Source organism: Pseudophryne corroboree, unplaced genomic scaffold (genome assembly GCF_028390025.1).
Source record: "Pseudophryne corroboree isolate aPseCor3 unplaced genomic scaffold, aPseCor3.hap2 scaffold_445, whole genome shotgun sequence".
In the NCBI taxonomy this organism is placed as follows: domain Eukaryota; kingdom Metazoa; phylum Chordata; class Amphibia; order Anura; family Myobatrachidae; genus Pseudophryne; species Pseudophryne corroboree.
The window spans coordinates 495,073-517,236 of NW_026970067.1; the positions used below are offsets into that span (position 1 = coordinate 495,073).

General features: G+C 37.8%; 3 non-coding genes across 3 annotated transcripts; all 3 read right to left on the reverse strand.

Annotated features, from left to right (window-relative positions):
- Positions 1-11,649: 11,649 nt before the first annotated feature.
- LOC135026507 (U1 spliceosomal RNA) lies at positions 11,650-11,813 on the reverse strand. Its single transcript, XR_010223124.1, has one exon. It is a non-coding gene; the product is annotated as a U1 spliceosomal RNA (small nuclear RNA).
- A 151-nt stretch (positions 11,814-11,964) lies between these two features.
- LOC135026689 (U1 spliceosomal RNA) lies at positions 11,965-12,128 on the reverse strand. Its single transcript, XR_010223285.1, has one exon. It is a non-coding gene; the product is annotated as a U1 spliceosomal RNA (small nuclear RNA).
- A 9,807-nt stretch (positions 12,129-21,935) lies between these two features.
- Positions 21,936-22,098, reverse strand: LOC135026588 (U1 spliceosomal RNA). Its single transcript, XR_010223194.1, has one exon. It is a non-coding gene; the product is annotated as a U1 spliceosomal RNA (small nuclear RNA).
- Between the last annotated feature and the right edge of the window lie 66 nt (positions 22,099-22,164).

Here is a 22,164-nt window from a genome sequence, read left to right on the forward strand (position 1 = left end):
GGCATTGAGACTCCATTGATGCAAACTTGAACCACCGGGCATTGGCTAACATAACGGGTTAACCACATGAATTTGGAGTTTAAATGATCTGGCTGCTCAAATTCTCTCTTAATTTGTCCGCTTCCTTCACAGCTTTGAAAAATGGGTCGCCTTTGGGAGGCAAAGTGGTTGGAAAAAAGTGTCTCCCTGTTTCTATGTAGGTCCCATTGGGAACTGTTCAGTGGTCTCCTCTCCTGGCACCATTCCATTTCTTCATGGAGCAGTGCCTGCTGTCTCTTCAGAATCTGCAGGTCTCTGCGCATCTCTGTCACACCACGTGTCAGTTCAGCCAGCAGACTTCGTAACTCACTAGAAGAGTCAAATATGCATGTCTTTGAACATGGCACTGTCACTCCTTTTACTGTAGGTGGGTAAGTAGCTCCTTTAAAACTTGACTCCTGGGCATCAGAATTCTCTTGATACCGTGGCATCTCTGGAATAGACTCTTGTGGAACAGCCCCTGAAGTAAGACTGGAGCCTAGAACTTTAATCGCAGCCTCTTTAAAATCCAGGAATGTGCTTCCAGGCTTCTGCAATCTCAATAGTCGCAGCTGAGTTTTTACAAATTCGCCCCTTGCAACTTCAGTGAACTGGTCCAATAACATTTTCTCTTTGTCATGCACTTCCTCAGGGTCTGCTTGCTGAACATCTCTGAGTGCTTCCTGAAAGCTGAGGGCATAGCCCCGTAGTGACTCTCCTGGTTGTTGCTTTCGAGCAAAGAAGTGCATTTTAAGTTCTGACACTGTCCTTGTGTCAAATGTGGTAGCAAGCCTGTTGAGGATCTGGTCCACAGTCTTCTTCTCTTCAGTAGGCCAGGAAGTAACCTCTCTAAGTGCAAGCCCTTTCAACTGTCCCATCAAGATCTCCAACTTTTGCTGCTCTTTCAGCGGGTACAGACGAAACAAAGACTGCAGTAGTATCCTCATCAGTTTATTTTTGTCAATTACCATTTTAATAATCGGGTAAAGAAAATTAAGTGGATTTTTGAAAGAAAACAATACTGTCAATATACTATTAAAACAAATTAAAATGGTAAAAGTTATTGTACTTTAAGTAAAAATAAAAGAGCAAAAATATCAATCCCAGTTTTGGATTACTTTAATTAACAAAAAAAAATGCATATAGCAGAGGATAGTTTCAATCTGCCTACCTCTGGGCTATGGACCCAGCATGCTTCCATTACAGTACTCTGCTGCACATGTAATTGCAAGAGATCCTGAAGCACTCACTCATCATGGGAAAGTACCAATGTGTTTCTTCATTGGTTGATGGAAGAAACATCTTACAAAAACTCTCCAGATTATTGACTATTTAAAGTTTTTCTTGGAAACGTTCTAGATGAATGCTTATCAGCCTTTGTCAGTATGTACTTTTGCAAAGTGTCGCTGTGGCGCAATCAGTTAGTGTGTAAGGCTATTAACCAAAAGGTTGGTGGTTCAATCCCACCCAGGGACGTAATTGACCTTGTTATCAGATTTTGGTGATCTTTAAGTAGACAAGTCAAAATTTCAAAAACCCCTCTTATGGTGTAGGGTACCTGGCCTTCTCTGATGTAATCAGAGTTAGATTTGATTCAGTGATTTTATAAAAACAGCTAGGAAGCACAATTTAGCAGTGGTTTGCAGAGAAAAAGAAATATGCTGGCAAAAAAATCCAATTGAGTGATTAAACAGCTCTTCATTTTCTGGCTTTACTTTTATGCTAACAAATTTGTTCTCTGAAAAGTGTCCACAAAGCCAAATATCTGATTAACATCTTTGTAGGGATGGTTTTTCACCTATTACTAAATTAAACTTGCTTCATTGGAAAGGCAGCAAGATGCATCCTCATTTCAATATCTACTGAAATAATACAGGTTGACACCAGGAAACATTAACGCCACTGCATCCTTGCTGCTTTCTCATGTGGAAGTCTGTTTAATGTGAAAACAAGGTGATATCTAATTAGCACACAGGTAAGGAATTAAGAAAATCTTTATTTAAGGGTGAAGATGTTTCTCACAAAATCGTTGCCCCAATGCATCATTGAAATTCAAGCTGGAAAGATGATTTTAATATATCACTTGTACATTTTGTATTGCTCTTCTGGTGACAATGTAGTTTGTTTTTGTCAATTACCATTTTAATAATAGGGTAAAGAAAATTAAGTGGATTTTTGAAAGAAAACAATACTGTCAATATACTATTAAAACAAATTAAAATGGTAAAAGTTATTGTACTTTAAGTAAAAATAAAAGCTAAAATATCAATCCCAGTTTTGGATTACTTTAATGAACAAAAAAATATGCATATAGCAAAGGATAGTTTCAATCTGCCTACCTCTGGGTTATGGACCCAGCATGCTTCCATTACAGTACTCTGCTGCACATGTAAGTGCAAGAGATCCTGAAGCACTCACTCATCATGCGAAAGTACCAATGTGTTTCTTCATTGGTTGCTGGAAGAAACATCTTACAAAAACTCTCCAGATTATTGACTTTTTAAAGTTTTTCTAGGAAACGTTCTAGATGAATGCTTATTAGTCTTTGTCAGTATTTACTTTTTGCAAAGTGTCTCTGTGGCGCAATCGGTTAGTGTGTTCAGCTATTAATCAAAAGGTTGGTGGTTCAATCCCACCCAGGGACGTGATTGACCTTGTGATCAGATTTTGGTGATATTTAAGTAGACAAGTCAAAATTGCAAACCCCCTCTTATGGTGTAGGGTACCTGGCCTTCTCTGATGTAATCAGAGTTAGATTTGATTAAGTGATTTTATAAAAAAAACAGCTAGGAAGCACAATTTAGCAGTGAGTTGCAGAGAAAAAGAAAAATGCTGGCAGAAAAATCCAATTGAGTGATTAAACAGCTCTTCATTTTCTGGCTTTATTTTTATGATAACAAATTTGTTCTCTGAAAAGTGTCCACAAAGCCAAGTATCTGATTAACATCTTTGTAGGGATGGTTTTTCACCTATTACTAAATTAAACTTGCTTCATTGGAAAGGCAGCAAGATGCATCCTCATTTCAATATCTACGGAAATAATACAGGTTGACACCATGAAACATTAACGCCACTGCATCTTTGCTGTTTTCTCATGTGGAAGTCTGTTTAATGTGAAAACAAGGTGATATCTAATTAGCACACAGGTAAGGAATTAAGAAAATCTTTATTTAAGGGTGAAGATGTTTCTCACAAAATCGTTGCCCCAATGCATCATTGAAATCCAAGCTGGAAAGATGATTTTAATATATTACTTGAACATTTTATATTGCTCTTCTGGTGATAATGTAGTTTGTTTTTGTCAATTACCATTTTAATAATCGGGTAAAGAAAATTAAGTGGATTTTTGAAAGAAAACAATATTGTCAATATACTATTAAAACAAATTAAAATGGTAAAAGTTATTGTACTTTAAGTAAAAATAAAAGAGCAAAAATATCAATCCCAGTTTTGGATTACTTTAATTAACAAAAAAAAAATGCATATAGCAGAGGATAGTTTCAATCTGCCTACCTCTGGGTTATGGACCCAGCATGCTTCCATTACAGTACTCTGCTGCACATGTAAGTGCAAGAGATCCTGAAGCACTCACTCATCATGGGAAAGTACCAATGTGTTTCTTCATTGGTTGATGGAAGAAACATCTTACAAAAACTCTCCACATTATTGACTTTTTAAAATGTTTCTAGGAATCGTTCTAGATGAATGCTTATTAGCCTTTGTCAGTATGGACTTTTGCAAAGTGTTGCTGTGGTGCAATCAGTTACTGTGTAAGGCTATTAACCAAAAGGTTGGTGGTTCAATCCCACCCAGGGACGTAATTGACCTCGTTATCAGATTTTGGTGATCTTTATGTAGACAAGTCAAAATTTCGAAAACCCCTGTTATGGTGTAGGGTACCTGGCCTTCTCTGATGTAATCAGAGTTAGATTTGATTCAGTGATTTTATAAAAACAGCTAGGAAGCACAATTTAGCAGTGGGTTGCAGAGAAAAAGAAATATGCTGGCAAAAAAATCCAATTGAGTGATTAAATAGCTCTTCATTTTCTGGCTTTATTTTTATGCTAACAAATTTGTTCTCTGAAAAGTGTCCACAAAGCCAAGTATCTGATTAACATCTTTGTAGGGATGGTTTTTCACTTATTACTAAATTAAACTTGCTTCATTGGAAAGGCAACAAGATGCATCCTCATTTCAATATCTACTGAAATAATACAGGTTGACACCAGGAAACATTAACGCCACTGCATCCTTGCTGCTTTCTCATGTGGAAGTCTGTTTAATGTGAAAACAAGGTGATATCTAATTAGCACACAGGTAAGGAATTAAGAAAATCTTTATTTAAGGGTGAAGATGTTTCTCACAAAATCGTTGCCCCAATGCATCATTTAAATTCAAGCTGGAAAGATGATTTTAATATATCATTTGTACATTTTGTATTGCTCTTCTGGTGACAATGTAGTTTGTTTTTGTCAATTACCATTTTAATAATCGGGTGTAGAAAATTAATTGGATTTTTGAAAGAAAACAATACTGTCAATATACTATTAAAACAAATTAAAATGGTAAAAGTTATTGTACTTTAAGTAAAAATAAAAGAGCAAAAATATCAATCCCAGTTTTGGATTACTTTAATTAACAAAAAAAAATGCATATAGCAGAGGATAGTTTCAATCTGCCTACCTCTGGGTTATGGACCCAGCATGCTTCCATTACAGTACTCTGCTGCACATGTAAGTGCAAGAGATCCTGAAGCACTCACTCATCATGGGAAAGTACCAATGTGTTTCTTCATTGGTTGATGGAAGAAACATCTTACAAAAACTCTCCACATTATTGACTTTTTAAAATGTTTCTAGGAATCGTTCTAGATGAATGCTTATTAGCCTTTGTCAGTATGGACTTTTGCAAAGTGTTGCTGTGGCGCAATCAGTTACTGTGTAAGGCTATTAACCAAAAGGTTGGTGGTTCAATCCCACCCAGGGATGTAATTGACCTTGTTATCAGATTTTGGTGATCTTTATGTAGACAAGTCAAAATTTCAAACCCCCTCTTATGGTGTAGGGTACCTGGCCTTCTCTGATGTAATCAGAGTTAGATTTGATTCAGTGATTTTATAAAAACAGCTAGGAAGCACAATTTAGCAGTGGGTTGCTGAGAAAAAGAAATATGCTGGCAAAAAAATCCAATTGAGTGATTAAACAGCTCTTCATTTTCTGGCTTTATTTTTATGCTAACAAATTTGTTCTCTGAAAAGTGTCCACAAAGCCAAGTTTCTGATTAACACATTTGTAGGGATGGTTTTTCACCTATTACTAAATTAAACTTGCTTCATTGGAAAGGCAGCAAGATGCATCCTCATTTGAATATCTACTGAAATAATACAGGTTGACACCAGGAAACATTAACGCCACTGCATCCTTGCTGCTTTCTCATGTGGAAGTCTGTTTAATGTGAAAACAAGGTGATATCTAATTAGCACACAGGTAAGGAATTAAGAAAATCTTTATTTAAGGGTGAAGATGTTTCTCACAAAATCGTTGCCCCAATGCATCATTGAAATTCAAGCTGGAAAGATGATTTTAATATATCACTTGTACATTTTGTATTGCTCTTCTGGTGACAATGTAGTTTGTTTTTGTCAATTACCATTTTAATAATCGGGTAAAGAAAATTAAGTGGATTTTTGAAAGAAAACAATACTGTCAATATACTATTAAAACAAATGAAAATGGTAAAAGTTATTGTACTTTAAGTAAAAATAAAAGAGCAAAAATATCAATCCCAGTTTTGGATTACTTTAATTAACAAAAAAAAACGCATATAGCAGAGGATAGTTTCAATCTGCCTACCTCTGGGCTATGGACCCAGCATGCTTCCATTACAGTACTCTGCTGCACATGTAATTGCAAGAGATCCTGAAGTACTCACTCATCATGGGAAAGTACCAATGTGTTTCTTCATTGGTTGATGGAAGAAACATCTTACAAAAACTCTCCAGATTATTGACTATTTAAAGTTTTTCTAGGAAACGTTCTAGATGAATGCTTATTAGCCTTTGTCAGTATGTACTTTTGCAAAGTGTCGCTGTGGCGCAATCAGTTAGTGTGTACGGCTATTAACCAAAAGGTTGGTGGTTCAATCCCACCCAGGGATGTAATTGACCTTGTTATCAGATTTTGGTGATCTTTAAGTAGACAAGTCAAAATTTCAAAAACCCCTGTTATGGTGTAGGGTACCTGGCCTTCTCTGATGTAATCAGAGTTAGATTTGATTCAGTGATTTTATAAAAACAGCTAGGAAGCACAATTTAGCAGCGGTTTGCAGAGAAAAAGAAATATGCTGGCAAAAAAATCCAATTGAGTGATTAAACAGCTCTTCATTTTCTGGCTTTATTTTTATGCTAACAAATTTGTTCTCTGAAAAGTGTCCACAAAGCCAAGTATCTGATTAACATCTTTGTAGGGATGGTTTTTCACCTATTGCTAAATTAAACTTGCTTTATTGGAAAGGCAGCAAGATGCATCCTCATTTCAATATCTACTGAAATAATACAGGTTGACACCAGGAAACATTAACGCCACTGCATCCTTGCTGCTTTCTCATGTGGAAGTCTGTTTAATGTGAAAACAAGGTGATATCTAATTAGCACACAGGTAAGGAATTAAGAAAATCTTTATTTAAGGGTGAAGATGTTTCTCACAAAATCGTTGCCCCAATGCATCATTGAAATTCAAGCTGGAAAGATGATTTTAATATATCACTTGTACATTTTGTATTGCTCTTCTGGTGACAATGTAGTTTGTTTTTGTCAATTACCATTTTAATAATAGGGTAAAGAAAATTAAGTGGATTTTTGAAAGAAAACAATACTGTCAATATACTATTAAAACAAATTAAAATGGTAAAAGTTATTGTACTTTAAGTAAAAATAAAAGAGCAAAAATATCAATCCCAGTTTTGGATTACTTTAATTAACAAAAAAAAAAATGCATATAGCAGAGGATAGTTTCAATCTGCCTACCTCTGGGTTAAGGGGCCCAGCATGCTTCCATTGCAGTACTCTGCTGCACATGTAAGTGCAAGAGATTCTGAAGCACTCACTCATCATGGGAAAGTACCAATGTGTTTCTTCATTGGTTGATGGAAGAAACATCTTACAAAAACTCTCCAGATTATTGACTTTTTAAAGTTTTCTAGGAAACGTTCTAGATGAATGCTTATTAGCCTTTGTCAGTATGTACTTTTGCAAAGTGTCTCTGTGGTGCAATCGGTTAGTGTGTTTGGTTATTAACCAAAGGGTTGGTGGTTCAATCCCACCCAGGGATGTTATTGACCTTGTCATCAGATTTTGGTGATCTTTAAGTAGACAAGTCAAAATTTCAAACCCCCTCTTATGGTGTAGGGTACCTGGCCTACTCTGATGTAATCAGAGTTAGATTTGATTAAGTGATTTTATCAAAAAACAGCTAGGAAGCACAATTTAGCAGTGGTTTGCAGAGAAAATGAAATATGCTGGCAGAAAAATCCAATTGAGTGATTAAACAGCTCTTCATTTTCTGGCTTTATTTTTATGCTAACTAATTTATTCTCTGAAAAGTGTCCACAAAGCCAAGTATCGGATTAACATCTTTGTAGGGATGGTTTTTCACCTATTACTAAATTAAACTTGCTTCATTGGAAAGGCAGCAAGATGCATCCTCATTTCAATATCTACTGAAATAATACAGGTTGACACCAGGAAACATTAACGCCACTGCATCCTTGCTGCTTTCTCATGTGGAAGTCTGTTTAATGTGAAAAAAAGGTGATATCTAATTAGCACACAGGTAAGGAATTAAGAAAATCTTTATTTAAGGGTAAGATGTTTCTCACAAAATCGTTGCCCCAATGCATCATTGAAATTCAAGCTGGAAAGATGATTTTAATATATCACTTGTACATTTTGTATTGCTCTTCTGGTGACAATGTAGTTTGTTTTTGTCAATTACCATTTTAATAATCGGGTAAAGAAAATTAAGTGGATTTTTGAAAGAAAACAATACTGTCTATATACTATTAAAACAAATTAAAAAGGTAAAAGTTATTGTACTTTAAGTAAAATAAAAAGAGCAAAAATATCAATCCCAGTTTTGGATTACTTTAATTAACAAAAAAAAAATGCATATAGCAGAGGATAATTTCAATCTGCCTACCTCTGGGTTATGGACCCAGCATGCTTCCATTACAGTACTCTGCTGCACATGTAAGTGCAAGAGATCCTGAAGCACTCACTCATCATGGGAAAGTACCAATGTGTTTCTTCATTGGTTGATGGAAGAAACATCTTACAAAAACTCTCCAGATTATTGACTATTTAAAGTTTTTCTAGGAAACGTTCTAGATGAATGCTTATTAGCCTTTGTCAGTATGTACTTTCACAAAGTGTCGCTGTAGCGCAATCAGTTAGTGTGTACGGCTATTAACCAAAAAGTTGGTGGTTCAATCCCACCCAGGGACGTAATTGACCTTGTGATCAGATTTTGGTGATATTTAAGTAGACAAGTCAAAATTTCATAACCCTCTCTTATGGTGTAGGGTACCTGGCCTACTCTGATGTAATCAGTTAGATTTGATTAAGTGATTTTATAAAAAAAACAGCTAGGAAGCACAATTTAGCAGTGGGTTGCAGAGAAAAAGAAATATGCTGGCAGAAAAATCCAATTGAGTGATTAAACAGCTCTTCATTTTCTGGCTTTATTTTTATGCTAACAAATTTGTTCTCTGAAAAGAGTCCACAAAGCCAAGTATCTGATTAACACCTTTGTAGGGATGGTTTTTCACCTATTACTAAATTAAACATGCTTCATTGGAAAGGCAGCAAGATGCATCCTCATTTCAATATCTACTGAAATAATACAGGTTGACACCAGGAAACATTAACGCCACTGCATCCTTGCTGCTTTCTCATGTGGAAGTCTGTTTAATGTGAAAACAAGGTGATATCTAATTAGCACACAGGTAAGGAATTAAGAAAATCTTTATTTAAGGGTGAAGAGGTTTCTCACAAAATCGTTGCCCCAATGCATCATTGAAATTCAAGCTGGAAAGATGATTTTAATATATCACTTGTACATTTTGTATTGCTCTTCTGGTGACAATGTAGTTTGTTTTTGTCAATTACCATTTGAATAATAGGGTAAAGAAAATTAAGTGGATTTTTGAAAGAAAACAATACTGTCAATATACTATTAAAACAAATTAAAATAATAAAAGTTATTGTACTTTAAGTAAAAATAAAAGAGCAAAAATATCAATCCCAGTTTTGAATTACTTTAATTAACAAAAAAAAATGCATATAGCAGAGGATAGTTTCAATCTGCCTACCTCTGGGTTATGGGCCCAGCATGCTTCCATTGCAGTACTCTGCTGCACATGTAAGTGCAAGAGATCCTGAAGCACTCACTCATCATGGGAAAGTACCAATGTGTTTCTTCATTGGTTGATGGAAGAAACATCTTACAAAAACTCTCCAGATTATTGACTTTTTAAAGTTTTTCTAGGAAACGTTCTAGATGAATGCTTATTAGCCTTTGTCAGTATATGCTTTTGCAATGTGTCTCTGTGGCGCAATCAGTTAGCGTGTTCGGTTATTAACCAAAAGGTTGGTGGTTCAATCCTACCCAGGGACGTAATTTACCTTGTTATCAGATTTTGGTGATCTTTAAGTAGACAAGTCAAAATTTCAAACCCCCTCTTATGGTGTAGGGTACCTGGCCTTCTCTGATGTAATCAGAGTTAGATTTGATTAAGTGATTTTATAAAAGAACAGCTAGGAAGCACAATTTAGCAGTGGGTTGCAGAGAAAAAGAAATATGCTGGCAGAAAAATCCAATTGAGTGATTAAACAGCTCTTCATTTTCTGGCTTTATTTTTATGCTAACAAATTTGTTCTCTGAAAAGAGTCCACAAAGCCAAGTATCTGATTAACACCTTTGTAGGGATGGTTTTTCACCTATTACTAAATTAAACATGCTTCATTGGAAAGGCAGCAAGATGCATCCTCATTTCAATATCTACTGAAATAATACAGGTTGACACCAGGAAACATTAACGCCACTGCATCCTTGCTGCTTTCTCATGTGGAAGTCTGTTTAATGTGAAAACAAGGTGATATCTAATTAGCACACAGGTAAGGAATTAAGAAAATCTTTATTTAAGGGTGAAGAGGTTTCTCACAAAATCGTTGCCCCAATGCATCATTGAAATTCAAGCTGGAAAGATGATTTTAATATATCACTTGTACATTTTGTATTGCTCTTCTGGTGACAATGTAGTTTGTTTTTGTCAATTACCATTTGAATAATAGGGTAAAGAAAATTAAGTGGATTTTTGAAAGAAAACAATACTGTCAATATACTATTAAAACAAATTAAAATAATAAAAGTTATTGTACTTTAAGTAAAAATAAAAGAGCAAAAATATCAATCCCAGTTTTGAATTACTTTAATTAACAAAAAAAAATGCATATAGCAGAGGATAGTTTCAATCTGCCTACCTCTGGGTTATGGGCCCAGCATGCTTCCATTGCAGTACTCTGCTGCACATGTAAGTGCAAGAGATCCTGAAGCACTCACTCATCATGGGAAAGTACCAATGTGTTTCTTCATTGGTTGATGGAAGAAACATCTTACAAAAACTCTCCAGATTATTGACTTTTTAAAGTTTTTCTAGGAAACGTTCTAGATGAATGCTTATTAGCCTTTGTCAGTATATGCTTTTGCAATGTGTCTCTGTGGCGCAATCAGTTAGCGTGTTCGGTTATTAACCAAAAGGTTGGTGGTTCAATCCTACCCAGGGACGTAATTTACCTTGTTATCAGATTTTGGTGATCTTTAAGTAGACAAGTCAAAATTTCAAACCCCCTCTTATGGTGTAGGGTACCTGGCCTTCTCTGATGTAATCAGAGTTAGATTTGATTAAGTGATTTTATAAAAGAACAGCTAGGAAGCACAACTTAGCAGTGGGTTGCAGAGAAAAAGAAATACGCTTGCAGAAAAATCCAATTGAGTGATTAAACAGCTCTTCATTTTCTGGCTTTATTTTTATGCTAACAAATTTGTTCTCTGAAAAGTGTCCACAAAGCCAAGTATCTGATTAACACCTTTGTAGGGATGGTTTTTCACCTATTACTAAATTAAACTTGCTTCATTGGAAAGGCAGCAAGTGATGTCATCCAAGCAGTGGGTCAAAGTTGGCTTCATCCCTCGTCTGCTCATGAAAAGAGAAAAGGGATATGCAGGGCATGGCGGCCTTTTGCGACGCTTGGATGACCCCTAGTTCGCAATAAACAACCCCACCCTCCTTCGGTGTGGGGCTCATGTTGGCCATGCCCCAGCCCCTAAAGCATTCAAGCTGATTTCTTGCAGCAGCTGGGTACTGTAACAGCTCCAGAGCTGCTCTGTAAGGCAAGTAAAAGGGTGTGGGCCCTGCAGCACTACCTGTAGTTTGCATTGTGCATTGGAAGGCACAAAGTAAGCAGACAGGAGGAGAAGTCAGGATAGTGCACAAGGTTATAGAAGGGATGGGCTCAAGAAAAGAGAAGTGGAAACAGACAGCATACTAGGCTGGAGAGAGACCTGAGACAAAGAGATCTGAATTATACGAGAGCCGTCCAGGGGAAACACAAATTATGCAGTCAAGTTTCCCACATTTGGGGAAATCGCAAGGGGCAGCACACCCAGAGTGCAATGGGTGAGCCTTGCCCTGGGAGAAGCACCTTCATGATCATAGTATCTCACCTGGCAGGTTAGTAGGAGTTGGGCTAGAGCTGGGGAGGGTCGCTGCTCGGGCACTACCTTTCAAGTGAAGGAGATCCAACTGAGGCAGCACAAGGGAACTCTCAAAAGAAGAACAAGGCTAGAGGAAGATCTGATATAAAGAAATCTGACTTTTACCAGAGCTGACCAGAGGAAAGCACAAACACAGTCCACCACTACCACAAATAATGCAGTCGAGTTTCCCACATTTGGGGAAATCACAGGGGTCAGCATACCCAGAATGCAATGAATGAACCTCACCCTGGGAGAACAATCTTCATGACAATAGTATCTCCTATGCAAAATAAGTATGATTTGGGATAGATGATACTGGATGTGTACACAACCGCCCACACACCAACCTTGTGTGGACAGAAGTATACACTCTCCGGCGCCAGTACCCGCTGGATCAAGGAGATTTTAGACAATGGCGGAGACTGCTGCTCCTGATACAGGGATAATTGCAATCCCTATATTGAACAAAAAAACACAAAAACTACCCACACAGGTGTGACCCTCTGTAGGAAATCAGTAGCGCTGTCCCCACCATTTATCGGAGATAATCAATAAATAATTAAAAAATGGCTAATTACTATTAAATTTTAAAACATATAAATCATATTTTATTAACATATATTGCTGCAGCAAAATTGACATACATAAAAATGCATATTGTGTATAGTGGATGCCTTTAATGTAAATGCTCCACATACACAAATGTATATACTTAATTACGTTTATTCTCTGAGGCTTGGATTTTAATAAGCTGACTTCAAAATGTCCACATAGATTAATGATAGACCAATGAGCTCGGCATTTACGGACACTGCTTGCATGAGTATGTCCTTAATTAATTAATGTCCCGAAAAAGATGTGTGCACACATATATCACTTTGAATGGATAGTTACCATGGGCGATAAGTTTTTCATTCACCTCTTTAGAACAGTCTGTTTAGGACCGTCCCAATTGGAAAGACTCCCTCTGCTGGTGCTTGTCCATTTACTGCAGAATATCTGGAGACAATATCCACGGGAATCCGTCCACAGTGCTCCGGCTCCCTCTGCTGGTGGCTAACCGCAATTGCAGGTGGACTGGCTGTTTTGTCGGAGCCAGAAGCCGGTGATCGTGTAAAACAAGCAGGAGGTGATAGTCACTGCCAGTAGGTCCTTCGAAAACGCGTTTCTCCGCCTTCCCAGTGCGTTCAGCGGCTTCCTCAGTTCGAATGACCATCATCCCAATGAACACTTTATATAGCCCCACTTATTTGAAATTCCCGCTGCCATTCGCGCATGCGCACTCAAACGTGCGTTCCAAGCCTCAGTCTCATTACAAACTTTAAATAGACTCCAGCGGCCATTTTAGCTGGTTAAAACACACGATCCAAGCCTCATTATCACACCCGGAAGTTGCATCCATCGTTCTTATTAACAATATCAGAATCAAGCCTCGTTTTAAAACATAATTATCTACAACTTCATATTCAATTATACTGAACTCTAATGCAATTTGCTCAACAAGATTACGTCACTTAGTTTAATCATAATTAATTTATCATGATTACAAGTAATCCATGTCTTATTTGACAACATCAGTACAAATATGACCGTATTTAAGAACAATATTAATACTAGTCAACACATCCTATTTTATTAGCACAGGTGATAAATATATTAAATATACTGCTCAACAGTATCATTACTCGGAAATAAAAGGGGACTAATTTTGATTATAATTTGTACTTTATAATTTATAATTTAGATCCCCACACGCCATCTTGTGGTTCAAATACATAATTACACCCCTTCGTATTGTTATACATAATCCTGTTATCTCCATCTCCTTAATCCAGCATCATAAGGAACCATATCCTATCCCACCCCCCCATATATTATATGTCAAGAATGATATTTATAAAAATCAAATATTTATATTATAAATATTAAACATTTGAACTTAGATTTTATTTAACTCAACCGTATCATTCAGACCCTGCGGGATCAAGGTTTTTAGGCTAAAGATCCAGAAAGCCTCTTTCTTACATAACCTTTTATACCTATCACCTCCTCTACTGGTTACCGCCACTTGTTCAATTGCCATGATTTGTAGATTATCACTTTTCCCTCCATTGCATTCCAAAATATGGCGGTATAGGTAGGTGTTTCCTACTTTTTTATCTATCTGTCTTTTATGCTCCATGAACCTAACGTGAAGTGCCCGAGTGGTGCGCCCCACGTACTGTGCTCCACAACCACACTGTAAGACGTAGATAACATACATGGATCTACAATTCAGAAAACTTTTTATATTGAATTTCTCTCCCGATACAGATGAGACAAATTGTGTGGTTTTCTTTTTTGTGTGTTTGCATGTTGTACAGTTTAGTCTACCACACTTATGGAACCCTAATGGCGGTTTGGGTATCCATGTATCTATTTGTCCCCCTTGGGCATCTGGAGCCATGGATTTTTCCCCAGGTCTCCTAAAAAAACTTGGAGCTAGTGCGGACTTCAGACTATCTGACTTCCGAAATATTACCTGTTCACTAAGGACTACATTGGAGTTCAACATCTCATCCAACTTGAGAATAGAAAAGTTCTTCTTAATTATCCTCTTGATCTTGTATGCACTAGTATTATACTTAGTTACAAACATTGTTGTCCTATCCGTCATTTTGTTATTTTTCTTTCTAGTATTTTTGCTGGTGGTATCCAATAAATGGTCTCTTTCCATATTTTCCACCTCCTTCCAAGCCTGGTCAAGAACAGATATTGGATACCCCTGCGTAAGAAACGCCCCATAGAGAGATTCCATTTGTTCTCTTGCTCCTTCTTTGGTGGAACAATTCCTTTTTATCCGAAGGAACTGGCCCTTCGGTATATTATCCTTCCATCGTTGTAAATGACTACTTTTGTAATGTAAATATCGGTTTTGATCTACCTCCTTAACAAAAGTATTTGTTATAATGATGTCATTTTCGATCTTAAGTGCTATATCCAAAAAAGTGACCTGTGTGGGGTGGCAGTACCCCGTAAACTTCAAACCATAATTATTGCAATTCAAACTGGCAACAAATTCTTCTGCTGATTCAGTGCTCCCCTCCCAAATAAAAAATAAATCATCAATGAAACGGCCATAAAGAACCAGGCTCGCCCCGAGATCACTGGTCCACACATGTTGTTCCTCGAACCGCCCCATAAACAGGTTGGCGAAACTCGGAGCGAACCTGGTTCCCATGGCCGTCCCCCTAGTCTGTAAATAATATCGTTTATCAAAAATAAAATAATTATGTTCGAGTATAAATCTAATACTCTCCAAAATCAACCACCGCAATTCTTCCCCTATATTAGGGTCTCTTAACAGATAAAATGCCACTGCCTCAATCCCCAACTGGTGCTCAATGTTAGAATATAATGATTCTACATCACATGTGATAAAACAATAAGTTGACTGCCATTTAATATTTTTAATTAAATTTAAAAAATGTGTAGTGTCCTTAATGTGTGATTTTAATTTGACAACATAACCCTGTAAAAAACTGTCTATAAAAAAAGATAAATTGCTGGTCAATGAATCTACCCCCGCAATAATGGGTCTTCCCGGGGGGTTAATTAAAGTTTTATGTACTTTTGGAAGACAATAATACGTGGGAATTACCGGATTATCAGAAAACAAAAAACATTGAGTTTCTCTGGATATAGCACCTAAATCCACTGCCCTATTTAGCAAGATTTTTAATTCCTTTTGAAACTGTGCGGTGGGATTGTGGGTCAGTCTTGAATACAGGTGGACGTTGTTTAATTGTCTATTGGCCTCCGCCAAGTACATCACTGTATCCATTACCACAATCCCACCGCCTTTATCAGCTTGTTTAATAGTCAAGGAGGGATCCCCCCTCAAGATTTTAAGTGCTGATCGTTCCTTAGTACTCAAATTATCCTTTAACGATTGTTTCTCTGATTTTTGGCACATCTCCCTAAATTGTTCTAATGTTGACTTATAGAAGCTCTCAATATAGGGCCCTCTATAAGTCAGCGGGTAAAACTCAGACTTATTTTTAAATCTGTTTGTCCCATTACCATCAAATATTTTAGTATAGTCCTCCTTATTTGACTCATTCGTTGATTCATCTGCCAAGGATTCTAATATATCAACCATTAATTGGTCATCCTGATCCAATATAATGGGATTACCTTCAATACCTTTTTTCTTCATATTTTTCATCGCGAAATATCGCTTTCTACTTAGCGTTCTGATATATCTATTAAGATCAACGAATAGATCGAATAAGTTGGGTTTTTGGGCGGGAGCAAAGTTTAAGCCCTTTTCAAGCAATCTCAGTTGATCTGGACCCAACTTTTTTGAGGACAAATTAAAAACCCCTTTTCCCTTCACTTTAATTTCATGTTTTTTACTTGACCTACTCTTTCTTCCTCTCTTTCCTCTGGCTCTTGTTCTCTTTGCCTTTTTCCGGACCACCCTGTTCCTTCGTACTTTCTTTGTGGACGGTTTTGGAATCTGTGGCTGTCCTCCAAAAAATTATTTGTGCCACCATGGGTGTTCGACTGTTGCCTATTCTTCCCTCCCATATCTACCCAATCATCCCTTCCAGAGTCTCTTCTACTCCACTTGGAATATGGGGCTGGGGATTTGACACTATTTTGTTGGAATAAATTATCATGCCTATTCCTATAGGTATTTGGTTCCCAATTCCCCTCATCCTGATTCCTAAAACTCCTGGAATCTCTCCGATCAATTGGGGTTCTTGGTCCCCTGTAATGACCTAATCTATGTTCAAGATTTTGTCTGGGTCCTAATTCCCTTTTAGAGGGTTTTTGGTCATAGATGTTGTCCCTCCTTCTATTGTAAGTGTGAACCTCTCCCTTTTGATAGTCTAATTTATCCCGATTTAGTTTGTTGTTTTTTCTGAAGACTAAGGTTTTTTCAAAATCCTCCACCTTACGATTTACTCTCAGATCTCTTTCATTGAATCCTTTGTCTTCAGAAAAAGATTTCAACAAATCCTGGGTCTTTTCAATTTCCTTCTGTATCACACTAACTTTGTCTTCCCTAAATCTGACAAGCAATTTCATAAGGTTTATGGAACAATTATCTAGTAATTTATTCCATTCCTCTGAAAACTGCTTGTCCTCTTTAAACGTAGAGGTCTTTAAAATCCTCAATCCCCTGGGTATCAAACCTTGATCTAAATATTTCTGTAAGGACACCTGGTCCCACCAGTGCCTTGTTTCCTCTATACATAGATTTTCTAGTCTATTGAATAAACCATGCATATCCTCCAAATTCTCATCCCTCTCCATAATTTGTATATCTTCCCCCCCTCTTAAATACACATTGCGTCTTTCCAATCGTTCAGCTATGCACTTAAGCGCTGCCAGATCAATGGTTCCCCAAGTTACCTGCTGCCCGAGATGCAATTACCTAAGACAATCAAATCAAAGAATAAATGATACTGGATGTGTACACAACCGCCCACACACCAACCTTGTGTGGACAGAAGTATACACTCTCCGGCGCCAGTACCCGCTGGATCAAGGAGATTTTAGACAATGGCGGAGACTGCTGCTCCTGATACAGGGATAATTGCAATCCCTATATTGAACAAAAAAACACAAAAACTACCCACACAGGTGTGACCCTCTGTAGGAAATCAGTAGCGCTGTCCCCACCATTTATCGGAGATAATCAATAAATAATTAAAAAATGGCTAATTACTATTAAATTTTAAAACATATAAATCATATTTTATTAACATATATTGCTGCAGCAAAATTGACATACATAAAAATGCATATTGTGTATAGTGGATGCCTTTAATGTAAATGCTCCACATACACAAATGTATATACTTAATTACGTTTATTCTCTGAGGCTTGGATTTTAATAAGCTGACTTCAAAATGTCCACATAGATTAATGATAGACCAATGAGCTCGGCATTTACGGACACTGCTTGCATGAGTATGTCCTTAATTAATTAATGTCCCGAAAAAGATGTGTGCACACATATATCACTTTGAATGGATAGTTACCATGGGCGATAAGTTTTTCATTCACCTCTTTAGAACAGTCTGTTTAGGACCGTCCCAATTGGAAAGACTCCCTCTGCTGGTGCTTGTCCATTTACTGCAGAATATCTGGAGACAATATCCACGGGAATCCGTCCACAGTGCTCCGGCTCCCTCTGCTGGTGGCTAACCGCAATTGCAGGTGGACTGGCTGTTTTGTCGGAGCCAGAAGCCGGTGATCGTGTAAAACAAGCAGGAGGTGATAGTCACTGCCAGTAGGTCCTTTCGAAAACGCGTTTCTCCGCCTTCCCAGTGCGTTCAGCGGCTTCCTCAGTTCGAATGACCATCATCCCAATGAACACTTTATATAGCCCCACTTATTTGAAATTCCCGCGGCCATTCGCGCATGCGCACTCAAACGTGCGTTCCAAGCCTCAGTCTCATTACAAACTTTAAATAGACTCCAGCGGCCATTTTAGCTGGTTAAAACACACGATCCAAGCCTCATTATCACACCCGGAAGTTGCATCCATCGTTCTTATTAACAATATCAGAATCAAGCCTCGTTTTAAAACATAATTATCTACAACTTCATATTCAATTATACTGAACTCTAATGCAATTTGCTCAACAAGATTACGTCACTTAGTTTAATCATAATTAATTTATCATGATTACAAGTAATCCATGTCTTATTTGACAACATCAGTACAAATATGACCGTATTTAAGAACAATATTAATACTAGTCAACACATCCTATTTTATTAGCACAGGTGATAAATATATTAAATATACTGCTCAACAGTATCATTACTCGGAAATAAAAGGGGACTAATTTTGATTATAATTTGTACTTTATAATTTATAATTTAGATCCCCACACGCCATCTTGTGGTTCAAATACATAATTACACCCCTTCGTATTGTTATACATAATCCTGTTATCTCCATCTCCTTAATCCAGCATCATAAGGAACCATATCCTATCCCACCCCCCCATATATTATATGTCAAGAATGATATTTATAAAAATCAAATATTTATATTATAAATATTAAACATTTGAACTTAGATTTTATTTAACTCAACCGTATCATTCAGACCCTGCGGGATCAAGGTTTTTAGGCTAAAGATCCAGAAAGCCTCTTTCTTACATAACCTTTTATACCTATCACCTCCTCTACTGGTTACCGCCACTTGTTCAATTGCCATGATTTGTAGATTATCACTTTTCCCTCCATTGCATTCCAAAATATGGCGGTATAGGTAGGTGTTTCCTACTTTTTTATCTATCTGTCTTTTATGCTCCATGAACCTAACGTGAAGTGCCCGAGTGGTGCGCCCCACGTACTGTGCTCCACAACCACACTGTAAGACGTAGATAACATACATGGATCTACAATTCAGAAAACTTTTTATATTGAATTTCTCTCCCGATACAGATGAGACAAATTGTGTGGTTTTCTTTTTTGTGTGTTTGCATGTTGTACAGTTTAGTCTACCACACTTATGGAACCCTAATGGCGGTTTGGGTATCCATGTATCTATTTGTCCCCCTTGGGCATCTGGAGCCATGGATTTTTCCCCAGGTCTCCTAAAAAAACTTGGAGCTAGTGCGGACTTCAGACTATCTGACTTCCGAAATATTACCTGTTCACTAAGGACTACATTGGAGTTCAACATCTCATCCAACTTGAGAATAGAAAAGTTCTTCTTAATTATCCTCTTGATCTTGTATGCACTAGTATTATACTTAGTTACAAACATTGTTGTCCTATCCGTCATTTTGTTATTTTTCTTTCTAGTATTTTTGCTGGTGGTATCCAATAAATGGTCTCTTTCCATATTTTCCACCTCCTTCCAAGCCTGGTCAAGAACAGATATTGGATACCCCTGCGTAAGAAACGCCCCATAGAGAGATTCCATTTGTTCTCTTGCTCCTTCTTTGGTGGAACAATTCCTTTTTATCCGAAGGAACTGGCCCTTCGGTATATTATCCTTCCATCGTTGTAAATGACTACTTTTGTAATGTAAATATCGGTTTTGATCTACCTCCTTAACAAAAGTATTTGTTATAATGATGTCATTTTCGATCTTAATGTAATTATGTATTTGAACCACAAGATGGCGTGTGGGGATCTAAATTATAAATTATAAAGTACAAATTATAATCAAAATTAGTCCCCTTTTATTTCCGAGTAATGATACTGTTGAGCAGTATATTTAATATATTTATCACCTGTGCTAATAAAATAGGATGTGTTGACTAGTATTAATATTGTTCTTAAATACGGTCATATTTGTACTGATGTTGTCAAATAAGACATGGATTACTTGTAATCATGATAAATTAATTATGATTAAACTAAGTGACGTAATCTTGTTGAGCAAATTGCATTAGAGTTCAGTATATTTGAATATGAAGTTGTAGATAATTATGTTTTAAAACGAGGCTTGATTCTGATATTGTTAATAAGAACGATGGATGCAACTTCCGGGTGTGATAATGAGGCTTGGATCGTGTGTTTTAACCAGCTAAAATGGCCACTGGAGTCTATTTAAAGTTTGTAATGAGACTGAGGCTTGGAACGCACGTTTGAGTGCGCATGCGCGAATGGCCGCGGGAATTTCAAATAAGTGGGGCTATATAAAGTGTTCATTGGGATGATGGTCATTCGAACTGAGGAAGCCGCTGAACGCACTGGGAAGGCGGAGAAACGCGTTTTCGAAGGACCTACTGGCAGTGACTATCACCTCCTGCTTGTTTTACACGATCACCGGCTTCTGGCTCCGACAAAACAGCCAGTCCACCTGCAATTGCGGTTAGCCACCAGCAGAGGGAGCCGGAGCACTGTGGACGGATTCCCGTGGATATTGTCTCCAGATATTCTGCAGTAAATGGACAAGCACCAGCAGAGGGAGTCTTTCCAATTGGGACGGTCCTAAACAGACTGTTCTAAAGAGGTGAATGAAAAACTTATCGCCCATGGTAACTATCCATTCAAAGTGATATATGTGTGCACACATCTTTTTCGGGACATTAATTAATTAAGGACATACTCATGCAAGCAGTGTCCGTAAATGCCGAGCTCATTGGTCTATCATTAATCTATGTGGACATTTTGAAGTCAGCTTATTAAAATCCAAGCCTCAGAGAATAAACGTAATTAAGTATATACATTTGTGTATGTGGAGCATTTACATTAAAGGCATCCACTATACACAATATGCATTTTTATGTATGTCAATTTTGCTGCAGCAATATATGTTAATAAAATATGATTTATATGTTTTAAAATTTAATAGTAATTAGCCATTTTTTAATTATTTATTGATTATCTCCGATAAATGGTGGGGACAGCGCTACTGATTTCCTACAGAGGGTCACACCTGTGTGGGTAGTTTTTGTGTTTTTTTGATTTGGGATAGGGCTGGGGAGGGCCGCTGCTCAGGCACATCTCTGTCAAGTAAAGGAGATTCAACTGAGGCAGCACAAGGGAACTCTCATCTGGGGACAACAACTGCAGGGAGAACACATATTTTCAGATGAACATGGGGTGGCAGAAGGCTGCCTAATACTGAAGCACCCCCAAACAACAAACCAAATGCAACAACTAGTGCAAGCATTCCTGGGGGATGGCCTGCAGCAGATGGATTTGAATATGGTGATGTCATCCAAGCAGTGGGTCAAAGTTGGCTTCAACCCTCGTCTGCATATGAAAAGAGAAAAGGAGCGTGCAGGGCATGGAGGCCTTTTGTGGTGCTTGGATGACCCCTAGTTCGCATTAAGCACCCCCACCCTCCTTCGGTGTGGGGCTCATGTTGGCCATTCCCCAGCCCCTGAAGCATTCAAGCTGATTTCTTGCAGCAGCTGGGCACTGTAACAGCTCCAGAGCTGCTCTGTAAAGCAAGTAAAAGGGTGTGGGCCCTGCAGCACTACCCGTAGTTTGCATTGTGCATTGGGAGGCATAAAGTAAGCAGACGGGAGGAGAAGTCAGGATAGTGCACAAGGGTATAGAAGGGAGGGGCTCAAGAAAAAAGAAGTAGAACCAGACAGCAAACTAGGCTGGAGAGAGACCTGAGACAAAGAGATCTGAATTACATGAGAGCCGACCAGGGAAAACTCAAATTATGCAGTCAAGTTTCCCACATTTGGGGAAATCGCAGGGGCAGCACACCCAGAGTGCAATGGGTGAGCCTTGCCCTGGGAGAAGCAACTTCATGATCATAGTATCTCACCTGGCAACTAAGTAGGAGTTGGGCTAGAGCTGGGGAGGGTCGCTGCTCGGGCACCCCCCTGTCAAGTGAAGGAGATCCAAC